We start from the raw sequence: 10,879 nt of genomic DNA, 5'->3' as shown, positions 1-10,879 counted from the left end.
TTACGGCGATACCTCAGTTATAGTTTTTTTTTTATGCGTTAGTAATTTTGCAGAACAAAAACCCATTTGGGGACATAAATCAATGCTTTTTGCATCGCCATCTTCTGAGATGCCTAACATTTTTATTTTTTGGTTGACAGAGTTGGTTGAGGGCTTATTTTTTTGTGGGACAACCTGTGCTTTTCATTTGTACTGTTTTGGTGTACATACGACTTTATGATCACTTTTTATAGCATATTTTTTAAGCTGAGATGGCAAAAAATCATTATTTCCGGTAGTTTTTTTCCTTTTTTTTTTTCGACATTTACCATATAGGTGAAATAATGTTTTAGTTTTATGGTACAGGTTGTTATGGACGCGGCAATACTAAATTTGCATTGTTTTTATTAATTTTTAGGTGTTTTTTTTTTATTTAACTCATTTGATATAGGAAAAGGGAATCTGGGGGCTTTATTCATTCATTCATTCATTCATTCATTCATTTATTTCACATACTTTATAAAAAAAAAAAAAATTAAATTTTTTTTTTACATTTTTTACTTGTCCTATAAGTACACTTGGACCAGCAATACTCTGATTGCTGGTCCAGTACTATAGCCTGCAATACACGTGTATTGCAGACTATAGAGAAAGTGAATCTATGCGGACGCATAGATTCACTTCCTGCAGCACGGCAGGATCAACCAGTTACGAGGGGGTCCTCGCAGCCCGGAGTCACTAGCCAGACCCTGTGCTGCATAAAATTCATCAGGGCACACCCCCCCCCCCCGATCTCGCCGTGGGGGGTGCCCAGGGGGTCCACACATAGCGCAACTCTCTCAATGTTGTGTACATATGTCCAAGACATCGAAAGGGTTAATACCGCCGATCGGGGCGGGGCAGCTCGTCCTGGCTCTCGGCTGTGTAACGCAGCCGGGTGCTGGGAGTAATGGTGCAGGCACAGCTTCTGTGCTTGCGCCATTACAGGTCAGTAATATTACTGATGTGAGCGTTAACGTAACACTTGCAACAATGTAATATTACGGACCTGAGCGTTAAGGGGTTAATTGTACATATGAGTAGTGTTCTTAGACCCACACTTCACCAATGTGATCTACTTTCATGTATCTATGACTAGAAAAGGGTGTTCCCATCTTACACACTTTAAAAGGGTTGTCCATTTTTGCCTGGACAACCACTTTAAGTATTCCAATCGAATACCAGGCCGCAAACGCAGTAAAAATTCGTATCCCCTCCCACCTTCCCTGGTGCTTTTTTTTGCACCAATAACTGCGCAGGGGAGGTGGGACAGGAACTACAACAACGTAGGAATTGAAAAAAAATTGGAAAAACCCATTGGTTGCCGAAAACATGTGACCTCTGATTCATAAGAATAGTGTCGGCCATCTTTGTCTCATTTTCGTTTTGGAGTGATAGGGAGAGCTTGTTCTCAGTGTGAGAAACAGATTGTAGTGTTTTTGTCAGGATACGGAGTCGCCGCGGTCTCCTTGCTGCGCGGCGTCTCCCTGGGAGACGTGTTAGGAGTTCTATTGGGTGTGCTTAGGTCATTAAGGGTTAATCTTATCCTTGCTTTCAGTCTCCATGTCATTAGCCATCAGGTGTGTTCTCTGCTGCTATTTAAACCCCACCCAGGCATGGATCCTTGCCAGCCATTCACTTGGGTTTCCTGGTCCCCCTGCTCAGTCTGATTCCCTGTCTGTTTGTATTCTATATGTTTCTTGGTTTTTAGACCCGGCTTGTATTTTTGACTATCCCTTGTCTTTTGATTTGGTACCTTTTATTATATCTCCTGGCTTGACCTCTTGCTCGTCTGACCTCGCCTTCTCTTCTGTGTCTTGCTGGGACTTGTGGTCCTCCCTGGTTCCATGCGGTTTAGTCTTTTGTTTTGCATTGCATTTACACTGTGCTTTCTGTTTAGGTGTGACCCCGTGACTCCAGTCCCTAGGACTTTCAGGGCCTCCTCTTCCCTTATCCTAGCCGCCGGATAGAAGTGTAAGGAGTCGTGGTAGGCGCACTTCAATTAGGAAGTGCATTGGTCTGCCTCATCTCAGATATTACACCATAGTTATAACTGCAGGGCCTACGACCCCTTTTGTCCTTAGATGCACAGTGTTGCTTTCCAGCTGTGTCACTTTGCACTGCCTGACCCTGACTCCAATCCTTACATAATGGCTGGCCCTTACCCTAGGCAGGCTGCCCGGCGGTTTAGTGTGGATGCCAAAAACTCTGTAACTGACCGCCTGGACGAACTGTCAAGACAGGTGCAGGGCATGGCTGGGTTAATTAACCAAGCCTCGCAGCGTCTGGAGGCTTTGCCTGATCCAGCATCAGCCGCTGCAGGTTCTTCTATTCAAACACCAGTTTTTCCCATATTGAATACCCGTCAGGATCCTAAAATGCTCTTGCCGGACTGTTTTGACGGTAAACCAGACAGATTCCGAACATTTCGGGAATCTTGCCGTTTATTTTTTCGTTTTAATTTTCTTTCTTCTGAAGCAGAGCAGGTGGCGCTGGTGGTGTCCCTTCTACGAGGATCACCACAAGACTGGGCCTTGGCTCTACCTGCTGGAGCTCCTGAATGGCTGGCAAGGATCCATGCCTGGGTGGGGTTTAAATAGCAGCAGAGAAACACACCTGATGGCTAACGGCATGGAGACTGAAGGCAAGGAAAAGATTAACCCTTAATGACCTAAGTACACCCAATAGAACTCCTAACACGTCTCCCAGGGAGACGCCGCGCAGCAAGGAGACCGCGGCGACTCCGTATCCTGACAGTTTTATAGGCAGGAAAAAACATCTCTTTTCAGAGCTACACTGCAGGAACACTGTGTACATACAGTGAAACTGAAAATAATGCAGCAAGGTAGCAGCAGGGGACGTGGGCGAGGACGTGGATATCCAGCTGGGTATCCAGTCCACAGTCTAGGTACTGGAGAGGGGCTGCCAGCAGTGCCCCTCGACAGTAGCAGCAAGGGACGTGGGCGAGGACATGGATATCCAGCTGGGTATCCAGTCCACAGTCCAGGTACTGGAGAGGGGCTGCCAGCAGTGCCCCTCGACAGTAGCAGCAGGGGATGTGGGCGAGGACGTGGGTCTCCAGCTGGGTATCCAATCCACAGTCCAGGTACTGGAGAGGGGCTGCCAGCAGTGCCCCTCGACAGCAGCAGGGGACATGGGCGCGCACGTGGATATCCAGCTGGGTATTCAGTCCACAGTCCAGGTACTGGAGAGGGGCTGCCAGCAGTGCCCCTCAACAGTAGCAGCAGGGGATGTGGGCGAGGACGTGGATATCCAGCTGGGTATTCAGTCCACAGTCCAGGTACTGGAGACGGGCTGCCAGCAGTGCCCCTCGACAGCAGCAGGGGACATGGGCGCGCACGTGGATATCCAGCTGGGTATTCAGTCCACAGTCCAGGTACTGGAGAGGGGCTGCCAGCAGTGCCCCTCAACAGTAGCAGCAGGGGATGTGGGCGAGGACGTGGATATCCAGCTGGGTATTCAGTCCACAGTCCAAGTACTGGAGACGGGCTGCCAGCAGTGCCCCTCGACAGCAGCAGGGGACATGGGCGCGCACGTGGATATCCAGCTGGGTATTCAGTCCACAGTCCAGGTACTGGAGAGGGGCTGCCAGCAGTGCCCCTCAACAGTAGCAGCAGGGGATGTGGGCGAGGACGTGGATATCCAGCTGGGTATTCAGTCCACAGTCCAGGTACTGGAGACGGGCTGCCAGCAGTGCCCCTCGACAGCAGCAGGGGACATGGGCGTGCACATGGATATCCAGCTGGGTATTCAGTCCACAGTCCAGGTACTGGAGAGGGGCTGTCAGCAGTGCCCCTCAACAGTAGCAGCAGGGGATGTGGGCGAGGACGTGGATATCCAGCTGGGTATTCAGTCCACAGTCCAGGTACTGGAGACGGGCTGCCAGCAGTGCCCCTCGACAGCAGCAGGGGACATGGGCGCGCACGTGGATATCCAGCTGGGTATTCAGTCCACAGTCCAGGTACTGGAGAGGGGCTGCCAGCAGTGCCCCTCAACAGTAGCAGCAGGGGATGTGGGCGAGGACGTGGATATCCAGCTGGGTATTCAGTCCACAGTCCAGGTACTGGAGACGGGCTGCCAGCAGTGCCCCTCGACAGTAGCAGCAGGTGATGTGGGCGAGGATGTGGATATCCAGCTGGGTATCCAGTCTACAGTTCAGGTACTGGAGAGGGGCTGCCAGCAGTGCCCCTCGACAGTAGCAGCAGGGGACATGGGCGAGGATGTGGATATCCAGCTGGGTATTCAGTCCTCAGTCCAGGTACTGGAGAGGGGCTGCCAGCACCCAATTCACTAATCCTCCTCCTTCTCCTCCTCCAACCCCAACCCCCTGTAATTGTTAAAAAACAATTTTAATTAATTTTTCATGGATACCCCCCAATGGCTTGCAAAATAATTTTTTAGGGCTCCCCCCAAGGGCCTGAAAATTAATGTTTTAGGGCTCACCCCCAAGGGCCTGAAATCTAATTTTTTTAGGGCTCCCCCCAAAGGCCTGAAAATTCATGTTTTAGGGCTCACCCCCAAGGGCCTGAAATCAAATTTTTTAGGGGTCACCACAAGGGCCAAAAAATAAAACACTGCTGCTACATGGCTCTAGTCACCCCAAGGGCCAAAAAAATAAAATACTGCTGGTGCAAGGCTCTACTCACCTGAAGGCAGTGGCGTAACTACCGTAGAGGCAGCGGAGGCGGCTGCCACAGGGCCCGGGCCATTAGGGGGCCCGGTGACAGCCGCTACCGCTGCGTTTTTTTTTCAATAGGCTGTTACGGGCCCTATTCACTTGCCGATCCTGGCAAGGCCGGGATCGAAAAGTGACACTGCGGGCCCCACAAAGACTATCATTATACTCGGGGGTCTTTGCAGACCCCCGAATATAATGATCGGTGGACCGGAGAGGTAAGGGAACGTAAAAAAACCTGTTACTTACCTCTCCGCAATCCTGCCAGGCTTCCGTCCTAGTTTTCTGACGTCTCTGACGTCAAATGAACCCGGCATGCTTCCCGGGTCATGTGACGTCCGACGTCATTAAAGAAGGACGCGAGCGCGGGCAACAGCCTAGGAGCCGGGAGACAGGTAAGCAACTGTGTTTTATTGTAATGTTCTTATTCCCCGGGTCTCAGATTATTATACTCTGGGGTCTGAAAAGACCCCAGAGTATAATAATTGTTTATGGGTGTCCACAGTGGGACATAATACTGTGTGCAGGGGTCACTATTGGGGTTAATACTGTGTGCAGGGCCACTATTGAGTTAATACTGTGTGCAGGGGCCACTATTGGGGTTAATACTGTGTGCAGGGGCCAATATTGAGTTAATACTGTGTGCAGGGGCCACTATTGGGGTTAATACTGTGTGCAGGGGACACTATTGGGGTTAATACTGTGTGCAGGGGCCACTATTGGGGTTAATACTGTGTGCAGGGGCCAATATTGAGTTAATACTGTGTGCAGGGGCCACTATTGGGGTTAATACTGTGTGCAGGGGCCAATATTGAGTTAATATTGTGTGCAGGGGCCACTATTAGGGTTAATACTGTTTGCAGGGGACACTATTGGGGTTAATACTGTGTGCAGGGGCCACTATTAGGGTTAATACTGTTTGCAGGGGACACTATTGGGGTTAATACTGTGTGCAGGGGCCACTATTGGGATTAATACTATGTGCAGGGGACACTATTGAGTTAATACTGTGTGCAGGGGCCACTATTGGGATTAATACTGTGTGCAGGGGATGCTATTGGGGTTAATACTGTGTGCATGGGCCACTATTGGGATTAATACTGTGTGCAGGGGACACTATTGGGGATAATACTGTGTGCAGGGCCACTATTGAGTTAATACTGTGTGCAGGGGCCACTATTGGGGTTAATACTGTGTGCAGGGGCCAATATTGAGTTAATACTGTGTGCAGGGGCCACTATTGGGGTTAATACTGTGTGCAGGGGACACTATTGGGGTTAATACTGTGTGCAGGGGCCACTATTGGGGTTAATACTGTGTGCAGGGGCCAATATTGAGTTAATACTGTGTGCAGGGGCCACTATTGGGGTTAATACTGTGTGCAGGGGCCAATATTGAGTTAATATTGTGTGCAGGGGCCACTATTAGGGTTAATACTGTTTGCAGGGGACACTATTGGGGTTAATACTGTGTGCAGGGGCCACTATTAGGGTTAATACTGTTTGCAGGGGCCACTATTGGGGTTAATACTGTGTGCAGGGGCCACTATTGGGATTAATACTATGTGCAGGGGACACTATTGAGTTAATACTGTGTGCAGGGGCCACTATTGGGATTAATACTGTGTGCAGGGGACGCTATTGGGGTTAATACTGTGTGCATGGGCCACTATTGGGATTAATACTGTGTGCAGGGGACACTATGGGACATAATAGAGTGCGGAGGAGGGGGTCGTTCGAGGTCTTCGGCATCAGTTGGGATGGGGGGGGGCCCATGTCAAAAGTTCGCCACGGGGCACCGCCATCCCTAGTTACGCCACGGTAAAGGCTAAATACTAGACACCGTAAGGACCTTCTGACGTCACAAGGTCACATGACCGGATAGGCGTGTCTTTAATTGTAAGCAGGACCTTCCTGCTGTGAGGTGCACGAGGTAGTGAAGGGGGAAGATACAGTAGGTGGCCTGCAGGGAGTAGTGTGGGGGAGAGATGGTGGAGGGGAGAGATGGTGGGGTGTAGTGTGGGGGGGGGGAGATGGTGGGCTGTAGTGTGGGGAGGAGAGATGATGGGGTGTAGTGGGGGGGAGAGATGGTGGGGTGCAGGGTGTAGTGTGGGGAGGAGAGATGGTGGGGTGTAGTGTGGGGAGGAGAGATGGTGGGGTGTAGTGTGGGGGGGAGAGATGGTGGGGTGCAGGGTGTAGTGTGGGGAGGAGAGATGGTGGGGTGTAGTGTGGGGAGGAGAGATGGTGGGGTGTAGTGGGGGGGAGAGATGGTGGGGTGTAGTGTGGGGGGAAGAGATGGTGGGGTGCAGGGTGTAGTGTGGGGGGGAGAGATGGTGGGGTGCAGGGTGTAGTGTGGGGGGGAGAGATGGTGGGGTGCAGGGTGTAGTGTGGGGGGGAGAGATGGTGGGGTGCAGGGTGTAGTGTGGGGGGGAGAGATGGTGGGGTGCAGGGTGTAGTGTGGGGGGGAGAGATGGTGGGGTGCAGGGTGTAGTGTGGGGGGGAGAGATGGTGGGGTGCAGGGTGTAGTGTGGGGGGGAGAGATGGTGGGGTGCAGGGTGTAGTGTGGGGGGGAGAGATGGTGGGGTGCAGGGTGTAGTGTGGGGGGGAGAGATGGTGGGGTGCAGGGTGTAGTGTGGGGGGGAGAGATGGTGGGGTGCAGGGTGTAGTGTGGGGGGGAGAGATGGTGGGGTGCAGGGTGTAGTGTGGGGGGGAGAGATGGTGGGGTGCAGGGTGTAGTGTGGGGGGGAGAGATGGTGAGGTGCAGGGTGTAGTGTGGGGGGGAGAGATGGTGGGGTGCAGGGTGTAGTGTGGGGGGGAGAGATGGTGGGGTGCAGGGTGTAGTGTGGGGGGGAGAGATGGTGGGGTGCAGGGTGTAGTGTGGGGGGGAGAGATGGTGGGGTGCAGTGTGGGGGGGAGAGATGGTGGGGTGCAGTGTGGGGGGGAGAGATGGTGGGGTGCAGTGTGGGGGGAGAGATGGTGGGGTGCAGTGTGGGGGGGAGAGATGGTAGGGTGCAGTGTGGGGGGGGGAGAGATGGTGGGGTGCAGTGTGGGGGGGGAGAGATGGTGGGGTGCAGTGTGGGGGGGAGAGATGGTGGGGTGCAGTGTGGGGGGGAGAGATGGTGGAGTGCAGTGTGGGGGGGGAGATGGTGGGGTGCAGGGTGGGGGGGAGAGATGGTGGGGTGCAGGGTGGGGGGGAGAGATGGTGGGGTGCAGGGTGGGGGGAGAGATGGTGGGGTGCAGGGTGGGGGGGAGAGATGGTGGGGTGCAGGGTGTAGGGTGGGGGGAGAGATGGTGGGGTGCAGGGTGTAGTGTGGGGGGGAGAGATGGTGGGGTGTAGTGTGGGGGGGAGAGATGGTGGGGTGTAGTGTGGGGGGGAGAGATGGTGGGGTGTAGTGTGGGGGGGAGAGATGGTGGGGTGCAGGGTGGGGGGGGAGAGATGGTGGGGTGCAGGGTGGGGGGGAGAGATGGTGGAGTGCAGGGTGTAGTGTGTGGGGGGGGATTTAGAGCTGTGTTACTTTAGGGGATGACAAACTATGGTTGATGCTTGGTGGATTTAGGGTAAGTTCACATGGGTTTTTTTGTTCAGGATTTTGAGGCCGTATCCGCCTCCTGACCATACAGACAGCTACCATTGAAACCAATAGGAGCCGGTCAGTTCTTTTTTCTGAGAGCCGTTTGTTCCAGCTCCCGGAGAATAGAACGGACATGCTCATTCTTCAGGCCGAGTCACCTCGCAACATCCGCCTGAAAACACTCCGTCCTCCCGACTAGGCCCATTCATTTGGACCTAATCCGGAGCGGAGTGCACTGCAACGACATCCAGTCGTGGCTACCCGTATTTTGTACCGAAACCTGAGGCAGCCTCCGTCTCAGGTTCCGGTCCAAAATACCCCATGTGAACCTGGCCTAAGGTTTGCATAAGAGGCGCAAAGAAACTCCTCCATTGGCGGTGCAGAGGTGATTGACAATGTGCTTTAGGTTAGAGCCCCACATAGGGGGCCACAGCCAAAAAGCCCTGCAGGAAAAACCTCTATGGAAACACACTGCGATCTTCCCACAGCGCCATAAAATGCGCAGTTTTCCTCTGCGGACTTTCCACTTTCGATTTACTTATAGGGAGTCTGCCAGCGTTTCCATACATATAGTTTCCATGTGCTGCAACGTCCATAAACTCCCCAGGTATTTTCTGATATTTGTGGATGGGATTCGCTAGACTCCTATCCACTTTGCAGGGACTGTAAACGCTGCGGTTTTTGCTGTGGTGTTTCAGCCACGTTGGGCTTCAGCCTTAATAGACACATGGGGAGCTGTGGGAAACTTGTTTGGGGGCTCTGAGCTGTGGAGTGCTTAACACTATGGCGGTGCACTAGAGAGATGTAGAATGCTTGTGAGGGGGTGCACAGGAAATATATGGATATTGGTGTAATGCTAGCATTGCGGGGGTAGGCTTATAGGAGCTATCTGGTCACCACAAGGTAACCCCTCCCCGTGGGCATCATGCACAGGGGTGATAAGAGTTTGGGTGTTTTGCACACCAGTCTTAATGGAATGGCTGCTCTTTAAGGTTCATGGGGGATAGTAACAGTGTGGGGGTAAACTGGAGGGACATGGAGGACAGTGCGGTGCTTGTTAGTAATGTGGGGATACACTGGAGGGACATGGGGGATAGTGCGGTGCTTGTTAGTCATGTGGGGTACACTGGAGGGACATGGGGGATAGTGCGGTGCTTGTTAGTAATGTGGGGTACACTGGAGGGACATGGGGGACAGTGTGGTGCTTGTTAGTAATGTGAGGTACACTGGAGGGACATGGGGGATAGTGCGGTGCTTGTTAGTAATGTGGGGTACACTGGAGGGACATGGGGGATAGTGTGGTGCTTGTTAGTAATGTGGGGTACACTGGAGGGACATGGGGGATAGTGTGGTGCTTGTTAGTAATGTGGGGGTACACTGGAGGGACATGGAGCACAGTGCGGTGCTTGTTAGTAATGTGGGGTACACTGGAGGGACATGGGGGACAGTGCGGTGCTTGTTAGTAATGTGAGGTACACTGGAGGGACATGGGGCATAGTGCGGTGCTTGTTAGTAATGTGGGGTACACTGGAGGGACATGGGGGATAGTGCGGTGCTTGTTAGTAATGTGGGGGTACACTGGAGGGACATGGGGGATAGTGCGGTGCTTGTTAGTAATGTGGGGTACACTGGAGGGACATGGGGGATAGTGCGGTGCTTGTTAGTAATGTGGGGTACACTGGAGGGACATGGGGGATAGTGTGGTGCTTGTTAGTAATGTGGGGGTACACTGGAGGGACATGGAGCACAGTGCGGTGCTTGTTAGTAATGTGGGGTACACTGGAGGGACATGGGGGACAGTGCGGTGCTTGTTAGTAATGTGAGGTACACTGGAGGGACATGGGGCATAGTGCGGTGCTTGTTAGTAATGTGGGGGTACACTGGAGGGACATGGAGCACAGTGCGGTGCTTGTTAGTAATGTGGGGTACACTGGAGGGACATGGGGGACAGTGCGGTGCTTGTTAGTAATGTGAGGTACACTGGAGGGACATGGGGCATAGTGCGGTGCTTGTTAGTAATGTGGGGTACACTGGAGGGACATGGGGGATAGTGCGGTGCTTGTTAGTAATGTGGGGGTACACTGGAGGGACATGGGGGATAGTGCGGTGCTTGTTAGTAATGTGGGGTACACTGGAGGGACATGGGGGATAGTGCGGTGCTTGTTAGTAATGTGGGGTACACTGGAGGGACATGGGGGATAGTAGGATGATTGTCAGGAATGTGGGGATACACTGGAGAGACTTGGGGGGGGGATAGTAGGATGATTGTTAGTAATGTGGGGTACACTGGAGGGACATGGAGCACAGTGTGGTGCTTGTCAGTAATGTGGGGTACACTGGAGGGAGATGGAGGACAGTGTGGTGCTTGCTAGTAATGTGGGGTACACTGGAGGGACATGGGGGACAGTGGGATATACCTGGATGTAGTTATAGCTGCACTCATTAGTATCGGGTCTCCATTATACAATACTGTGAAGACAGGGGCTATGATGGCCGCCATCTTTAAAGGTCCGACATGTACTATTACGGATGTCGGGAAGGGGTACAATTATTTAAAGGGATCCTATCATTCAAATGCATTTTTTTATGACTAA

This window comes from Leptodactylus fuscus, chromosome 1, assembly GCF_031893055.1.
Source record: "Leptodactylus fuscus isolate aLepFus1 chromosome 1, aLepFus1.hap2, whole genome shotgun sequence".
NCBI lineage: Eukaryota > Metazoa > Chordata > Amphibia > Anura > Leptodactylidae > Leptodactylus > Leptodactylus fuscus.
The sequence above is the reverse complement of the archived record's forward strand: the minus strand, read 5'-3'. Positions refer to the sequence as shown.